Source organism: Echinops telfairi, unplaced genomic scaffold (assembly GCF_000313985.2).
Source record: "Echinops telfairi isolate 266 unplaced genomic scaffold, ASM31398v2 ScPeMD7_23;HRSCAF=83, whole genome shotgun sequence".
Classification (NCBI taxonomy): Eukaryota; Metazoa; Chordata; class Mammalia; order Afrosoricida; family Tenrecidae; genus Echinops; species Echinops telfairi.
In genome coordinates, this window is record NW_022103920.1 from 2,592,052 (window position 1) to 2,601,579 (window position 9,528).

Sequence of the window (9,528 nt, forward strand, 5' to 3'; positions counted from 1 at the left end):
ATCATTGATGCCTTCAAGTGCCTTGTTACCATCACAGAGCCCATCCATCTTGCCAAGTCTTCCCCTGTTTTGCTGCCCCTCTATTTTACCAAGCATGCTGTACCATTCTGGGGACTGCTCTTTCCTGAGAATCTGAATCAAATAAATGTGTATAAGTTGCTGAATGGAAAATAGGGACATGTCCAAGGCAGGGGACTTGTGGAATGTGAGATGATGTCTTGCCATCCTTGCTCTAAGGAGTGTTCCGGGTCCATGTCTTCAAAATCAGATTAGTTTGTTCATCTGAAGTCACTTCCTACATCCTGTGTCAATACCATAATTTAAATGCATCAATTCTAGAAAGAATAGAGATGATTAATTAAAGCAATGCCCAGCCCAAAAACCATCAACCCAATCTAAAGGCTCCTTTCCAACGAAGTAGATATTTGATGCAAACAGACCAAAGAAAACCAGCCCTGGGTTTGTTATAAAATCAATATTAGGGAAAATTTGGTTCTAGCTTACACTTGGTTGCTCATGAAGCGATGTCCCCTTTTATTTTAAATGTATCTATAAGCATGTAGGACATTCACATTATTACAGAACATGCACTTTAATATGGGGATGAGCAAAATGTACAGATGAATGCCTGAATACATGAATTATTTAACAATTTCAGTGTATTGCAATCTGTATGCACAATTTACTTCGTGAAATTCTGGGACTCTCTGTAGGCTACAAGTTAAATTAGCTAAACTAATGTAAATTGAAATAAAAATTGATCTTTAAGGACAAGTAGTACATTGGTACCAAATATTTTTGACAGAAATCCAGTAACTTCAATTGGGTACCTGCAAATTATTTTACATATCATTTGAGAAAAAATTTGTAGAAATGGGGAAAAAGTGTCAAATGTGGACATAAATCACATTTTGTATGATGCATATATTGTCAACTTTCCTGTATGTTACCATATTGCTGTACTGAAACACTTGATTTTATTTTAAAACTATGAAATTTCTCTGCCTTGATTTCTTAGAAATTTCTGGAGGAAAGGACTGTAGTAGATCCAACCAACATATTGCTATTGCCTAGCAAAATTGAAAATAAAAATTAAGTTATTTGGTTAGAAATAGGATTTCATAGAAAGACAGAGAATATATAAAATATCACCGTGTGGCTTGTCCTAGATGTCTCTAACAAGTCTGAAGTTTTAAATTTTCATGGATTTTATCTTTCAACTAAGTTCACAAAAGTCAGAACTATGTGGTTTTTCTTTCAGCTTTCTTTTATTGATAAAAGAACCAGACTCAAATATACCCAAAGGACCAAGTGCTTCCTTGATCCATGTTTCTATTCTTTAATTTATTATTGTAAAGGATGACCAACAAATGCTACCAAAGATCTAAGAACAACTTGGCAGAGCCATCTATTTATTTCAATGTTGAACAAATATTAAATATATATCTGATCAAACTTCTTTACCTGACAATAGTGAAAACTCAGGCCTAAAGCAATGGAGACTTGAGCATGGGTGTGTAATGAACTAGAGCTAGACATGGAATAGATGTCTTTGATAGCAACCAGACCCTCTTTAATCAGCAAGACTCTATTTAGCAGTTACCATGAGTAGAGCCCTGTGCTAGAGAGACAAAAAGTCCCTGGCCTCGAGTGTCCCTAGAAGTTAGGATGGGGAAACAGATACAGAAGGAAGTACAGTAAAGCATGGCAGTTGTTGTGACACTTGTTTTGTGGCTAACAAGCCACTGTACCCATGTGCAAACCCACCCACCGTCATTGCATCAGTTCAGACTCAGTGACCTCACATGGGATTTTAATTGGAGCAGATAGCTTCATCTTTCTGGTGGATTTGAACCAACAACCTTGCAGTTAGTTTTAAAAAATGTTATGGAAAAATGGAGTTAAAAGATAACGGCACTGTCCATGGAATGTTATTATTATTGTTGTTGTTGTTGTTGTTATTTAAATGTGGATCTGGTGAAGGTTTACAGAGCAGGTCCTTTTTTCACGCAATTCATAAAAATATTTGTTTCAGAGTCTCACGATTGCAATATTCACAGGGTAACATCACGTATCCAACTTCCTCCTTGTGTTACCTAGTTCCATTTCTCCCTGTTCACCACCCCTTCACCATTTTAACGTCCTTTCAATCCCAAATGATTGATTATCATAAAGTTGGTAGACCTACCTCTTGCCATTGCTCTCCTTATGGACATGTCTAGTGTTTGGCTGAGGAAGCCCCTTCTTATTGGTGGCATATTCAAAATGGATGTCATATCTTGGATGCCAACTGCACCTTGAAAGAGGAAGAACTTTTAATTGATGAACAGAGATGGGTGTACAGGAGGAATGGTGGGCCAAGGGACAGATAGGTCGTTGATCTTTGAAGCCATACTTCAAGATGCGCACGAGGAAAGCTGAGCTTGAGCTTGGAAGGCCTAGATATGAAGGTTCTTGGTGGTCATGAAGAGGAGTTTGACCTTCTCAAGAAACAGAGTAGGAATCTCTAAGAGGTGTGCAACTCAAAAATGGGATCCGATGTGTAACTTAGGGAAGTTTACTTAGTAGCAATAAGGGGTAAGTTTAAACCAGACCGGAAGATACGGTGACGGAATCTTTTAGGAGAGTGTTTTGCCACTGGTTGCTGCTGAGTTGATCCAACTCATGTCAACCATACGTGTGGCAGCCTAGGTTCTCCTGGTGAGGTTCTCCTGGCTGTAATCTAGATGGAAGCAGATCGGCCGGCCCTTTCTTCTGTGGTTCTTCTGGTTTGTGGTCAAGTGCAAACCACTGGCACCGCCTAGGAATGAGGAAATCCGTAGCAGTAAATGTAAAGAATGCCAGAAGGGACCCTCCAACAGACCAAGACCTGATGACATACTTGCAAATATTAGCCAGTGAATGCCTTGTATGTCACAGCAGGCCACTGTCCAATTCACTTGCTCTGGACACAGCATGAGGAGGCTGCCATTGCTATCGGAGGACATTGGTAGAGAGCCACTGAAGCACGAGAGAACTTAGTGAGAACTGCCACGGTAAGATTTCAGAAACAAGTTGGAGGCAGAAAAGCAGCCAATGGCTACTGCAAATGAAAGGAAGGAGGAGTCCAAAGGTTGTATGTGGACTGACCAAATGGATAACTGAACAAGCAGCATAATAGGAGGTTACGTTGAGACAAAAGGTTGGATGTCCAAGGCTGTTGGTTGAAGCTTCTGTGCCCCACCCATTTGGGGGAAGCAAGAGATAGCTCCCTCTGTGCGTGGAAAGCATATGGCAGAGAGGGCTCTGAACTCCAGGCAGGGATGTGGAAACTGGGAGGATATAATGAGATGGGAGAGTTCCTGGAGAGGGGGGAAGGAGGGAGGGAGGGAGGGAGGCAGAAAAGATAAGGAGAGACAGAGAAGAGAAACTAGAGTCCCCACTAAATCTAATGGTGCCATTAACAAAGGGGACAGGATGATGTCCTACTGCCTGTGAAGGAAATGGAACCTATCAAATAGAGGAAACTGATATTAAAATTTTAGACTGCATATTTTTAGTTTTTGATTCGGCTTTTTTGAGAGCAGTGTGAATTTTTAAACAGCTTTCTCTCAAGAAACTCCCCCACCACCTAGAAAACAGGAAATAATTTTAAGGAAAGAGAAAAAGAAAACGCCTCAGAGCAAAGGGAAGATGATTATTGTTAGAATGCCTTGAGCAATCTGATTCGGTACCCAACCAAATAACGCTTTCCTTTGCAGCAATGCCCAGCCTCTCATTACCGACTCATTGAGTACAAGATTTCTTTTTTGGGTAGGACACATATAAAATCTCATTAAAATGCATGAACAAATAGAAAAATATTGTCACATCAGATATACTCTCCTCTCCTCTATGAGTACTTTAAATTAATAACTTCAGGAAGATACAGGTCTGTGTCATATTTGGCACTGTAAAACCATACGAATTTAAAAAGAAACTTTTCTATTCCCCGAAAATGTCATAATTGAAGGAGACATATAAAATCGAATATGTTTTTTTTAAATTTCTTATGGCAACTTTTGCTTAACTTCTCCCTACACTGTGATGCTTGGTTTTTAGGTACAAATAGTCCCCTTGTGCAGGCTGGCTTTCTGAGGTCATTCATAGGAACTAGCCTGACATTTATGAACAGAAAGATTAATGGAATTAAAGTCGATAGCCTAAAACCTCATATTAGCAGCAAAGGATATAACGATGGCAATCAAATTCACTTCCTGGAGAATTAGTTAAATTAAAAATTCACAAAATGCCAGAAGGGAGTGCATGGTTCCTCTTTGGCCCGTGCTCTCCCGATTGCCCAGTGCATTCAGAAGACCAAGATCCCATTGAGAACCTCCGTCAGTAGCCTTCACCACTCAAAGGGCTGCTACCTCTGTGTCATGTAGACTGACTGGATGAGCGAATGCAGGAAGGGGTTGATGATGTGCTAGCCCCAAATGCATGTGCAAGTTGGCCAATGAATAAGGAATATTGAAGAATAGTTGATGCATATGAATTACGGTGCTAGTGAAGATTATTTACAGCATGCGGCTTGCCAGAAAGCAAACAAATCTGTCTTGGAAGAAGTATGGCCAGAATGCTCCTTAGAAGCAAAGCTAGGAAGACTTCATTGCACGTGCTTTGGACACGTTATCAGGAGAGACCAACGGAGAGACTTTGGAGAAGGACACCATGCACGACAATATAGAAAGTCAGGGGAAGAGAGAAGATCTTCAAAGAGATGGTTCATTCAAAACCCATTTAATGGCATCTAACTACAACAACAAACACCTTGGCGTACTCTCCATGCAATTGGGTCAACGATGCAGAAGCCCTCCCCTTGCCCTAATGACGAGTCATCTATAAGTGGAAAACCCAATACATGAATATAAAGAAAATAATAATACTCTCAAGTTTCTTCATGTGAAATGAGGATCTTCTGTGAAGTAAAGAATGATGGTTAGCAGGAAAAATGATCTATTAACAAAGAGAACACACCATAGGAGGTATTTCAAATATCTTATTTTGCCCAATTTTTTAAAATCATTTTATTAGGGGCTCATAGGACTCTCATCACAATCCATACACACATCAATTGTGTAAAGCGCATTTGTACTTCATTCTCAGCACATTTCCTCTCCCTTAAACCCCCGACATTAGGTCCTCATTTTCCCCGTCCCTCCCCGCTCCCCCCTTCCTCATGAGCCCTTGATAGTTTATAAATTGTTATTTTGTCCTATCTTGCCCTGTCTGACGTCTCTCTTCACCCACTTTTCGGTTGTCTGTCCCCCAGGGAGGAGGTCACCTATAGTTCCTTGTAATCAGTTCCCTCTTTCCTACCCACTTTCCCTCTACTCTCCCTGTATCGCCACTCTGCCCAATTTTTCAAACTGGTAAAATAGAGATGAATAGCAGAACACTGTAAATGCCACACTTCATCTTACCACTTAGAAGAAACCGCTGTTTCACCCTTTCCTATGTCTAAACGTGTACACTTTCCTATGTCTGACCGTGTACACTTTCCTATGTCTGAACGTGTACTACTGCAATTGCTGCCACATGATCTGAAGCAAAATTTTACTTGCACGTGATAGTAAGGACTTTGTGCAGTTATTTCCCGTCCCGTTAAATCACCTGTCATTGGAACAGGCACAAGCATGAGGCTCCCTCAGCCAGGTCGCCAGATAGCTGTCTTCCAGAGTTTGCACATGAGCTAGTGAGTCTTCCAGTGCTTCATGAGCTCGTTGAAACATTTCAGTTGATATTCCATCAATTCCTAGAGCCTTGTTTTTGGCTAATCCTTTCAGTGTACCTTCACTTCTTCCTCAACAGCATCACTTTTTGATTATCTGCGACCTGCTGAAAGGATTCGATATGATCAGTTCTTTTTGGCACTGTGACTGTGAATTCCTTATATCCACTTTGGATGCTTTCTGCATCATTCAGTATTTTGTCCATAGAATGTTCAACATTGCAACAAAGGCTTGAGTTTTTTTCTTAAATTCTTTCAGCTTGAGATATGCTGAATACGTTCTTCCTCTTGACACTCCACCTGCAAGTCTTTCCACATTTCATTGTGTGACTTGACTTTGTCTCCTCAGGCTCCCCTCGACATTTCCCCCAGCTCTTTAACTTCATCTTTGTTTCCGTTTGCCTTGGTGACTCTAGGAGTAGAGTAAGTTTCAGAGTCCCTTCTGACATCCACCTTGGTCTTTTCTTTATTTCCCGTCTTTCTAATGCCCTTTGGCTTCTTCGTTTCTGATGTTCTTGATGTCATCCCATAGCTCAAGTCTTCTCTCAGTGTACAACACAGCAAACGTGTTCTTTAAGATGCTCTCAAAAGTCAGTAGGGACAGACTCAAGGTCATATTTTGGCTCTTGTGGCCCTCTAGTGGATGGATGGTCAATTTCTTATCATTTTTTTACTTAAATGATCATGGAGTCTCCAAATAAGGGATGTTCCATCTTCTGTTTCTGATCTCTTCATCATCAGTGCATTGGCAGAAATTCACTCTGGAATTAGAAGAGGCCTTGCCCCAGGGATATTATTGCCGGTGTCAGATGAATCTTGGCTGAGAGTAGAGAACCAGAAAGATGTTTACTTCTGTTTTATTGATTGAAAAGGTCCGGTTGTGTGCATCACAACAAACCGTGGCATGGAGAAGAAAGGGAATCTGGTGTACTTGTGTGGAACTTCCACATGGAACAAGTGGCACTCATTTGGACTAGAACAGGGTTTACAACTAGGAAAAGGTGTGTGTTGATGTATCCAATCACAAAACTCATTTGCTGGATGCTGAGCAAATAATTAGAGTACCTGGGCTTTATAAAGAAGAAAACTGCATCAGGCTTGGGGAAATACTAATTATCAATCTATGATATGCAGATGGCACAACCTTGCTGGCTGAAGGCAAGAAGGAACGGAGCACTTGCTGATGAAGATCCAGGCCTGCAGACTTCCAGCTCAATTCCTACTCCACGTTAACCACTCACAGCAGTACCACAGAGAAGGGCACCCATAAAGGAGCCCAGCCTGGAGATGCCAGTGCTTTCATCGTGCTTGGATCCGCAAGAAATACTTGTCGGAAGCAGCAGTCAAGAACTCAAATGACTTATTTCATTGGGCAAATTTGCTGCCAAGATCTCTCTAACGTGTTGAAAAGCAAGGATGTCCTTTTAAAGACGTAAGTGCACCTAAGCTAAGCCATGATATATTTATCATTTAATATACATATTAAAATTGGACATTGATTAAGGAACACCAAAGAAGAATCAATGCATTTGAATTCTGGTTCTGTTGAAGAATATCGAAAGTATCAGGGACTTTCTGGAGAACAAACAAGTCTGTCCTGGAAGAAGTCCTGTCAGAACGCTGCTTGGAATTAAGGATGGCAAGACTCCATCTTACACCCTTCGGACATATTATAAGGAGAGGCCAGACGCTGGGGGGAAATACTTTGTTTGATAAAGTTGAGGGGCAACAAAACTGGGAGAGGTGTTTTGCTACCATGGCCACAACAATGGGCTCAAATATCATAAGGCAAAGATGATGTAGGACCGAGCAGTGCCTTTTCCTGTTGTGTACACGATCAGTAGAAGTCAGAACCGATCTGAGGGCACAGAGCAACAACAGAACCAGCAATACCTGGTGAATTTAGGAAGGCTGCATGAGACAAGACTAAGACACAAGGGCACTTCAAAACGCCATGGAAAGTGAACTTAGGAGGGAATGTATGGTTTACAAGAACTTTTTGAAGCACCTCAGATAACAGTCTTATAATATTTTAGATATTCCAGCAGTCTTATAATAGTTTATATATTCCAATGGTCCTGTAATATTTTATTTATTCCAATGGTCCTATAATATTTTATATAGCCCAACATCCACTGCCATTGAGTTGATTCCACCTCAATGTAACCCTGTATAGTGTTTCAGAGACTGTAAATCTTCACGGGAGCAGAGAGACTCGTCTTTCTCCTATAATGCTGGTGGTGGGTTTGAAGCACAAATATTATGGTTAGCAGCAGGCCAGTGCTGAACCCCCAGCACACAAAAGGGAAGCTGTTGTTACCAGCAAAAAAAAATGTTAGAAAAGGTTACTGAAAACCAACTCCACTTAAAACATTATCAGAACTCTCTGAAAACATCCACCCAATTCACCCAGACAAAGAGTTTTAAATGTATGTGTATATATATGTGTGTGTGTGTGTGTGTGTATGAATATATAGCATCAGAACTGTAAGGAGAAGTCTGGTTCTACTTAATGAAACTGTGATTCCACTGACCCTATGACTGGAATGATTTTATAATAATTTTAAATGTCACTTAAAAATATAACAGAGAGGTTCATATTCTTCATAGTCTTGCTATGTGGCCATCGGATAAGGAAGGCAGAAGAAGCATCGACTCATTTGAACCATGGTGCCGGTGAACAATAGCGAAAGGACCGTGGGCAACCAAAGCGATGAGCAAGTCAGTCAGGGGGCACGTGCAGTCCGAATGCCCCTTGGAGGCCAGGAGGGTGAGACTTCATCTCATGCGATTTGAACATACTGCCAGGGCAGACCAGCCCCGGACATTATGCTGGGTACAGAAGAGCAACAAAAAGGAGGAAGACCCTCCACAGGAGGAAATGACACCGTGACAGCAACAACGGGCTCAAACCTAGCAAGTGTGAGGACGGGGCAGGTGTTTGGTTCTGCTGTGCCTACGATCTCCGTGAATCCGAACTGATCCCCTGGTAACCTAACAAGCACCGTGTACCAGTCCTTAGCATCCTATGAGGTGATTTAGGGATTGATTGGGAAAAAGGAGCACTTAAAAATCTTAAGCAATTTTCCTACCAACCTATACATAGAAACATGGCAAATAATTATACGGCAAATAATCAACTATTATTGGTAATGCTTTTTCTGAGAAAGCCTTGCAAATATTTTAAAATATGAAATTATACTGAAATTTTAGAGGGGGGAAAAATCCTATATCTAAGTAGCTGGCTTTGGGGGGCAAATATTTGGATAAAATCCCCATGTCAACCTGGATAGATAGCCACTCACTACCACTGAGCTATTTTGACTCATAGGGAACCTTTAGGACACAGGAGAACTTCCCATGGGATTTCCTGATCAAGGGCAGCAGTTCTAAGCTACCAGCCTCGCTATCTTTCTGGTGGGTTTGGACCACTGAGGTTACTAGCAACTGTGTGCTTTTACCATTGTGTCACTAGGGGTCCTGTCAGGATGGCTAAGTCTGAGTTTAAATGTGCTCTTAGGAGAGTTGGAAGCATTTTAAAATAACTGTCTCCACGAGTATTGTCTAAGGAGCCCGGGGGGCTTAGTGGGTTACCAAGTGCTGGGCTGCTATCTGCAAGGTCAACAGTTTGAAACCACCAAAAACTCAGAGGAAGAGAGAGAGGCATTGTACTCCCTTGAAGAATGACAATCTCAGAAACCCACAGGGGAGTTCTAGCCAGTCCTTAGAGGGTCACTGAGTCCTTAGAGGGTCACTGAGTCCTTAGAGGGTCACTG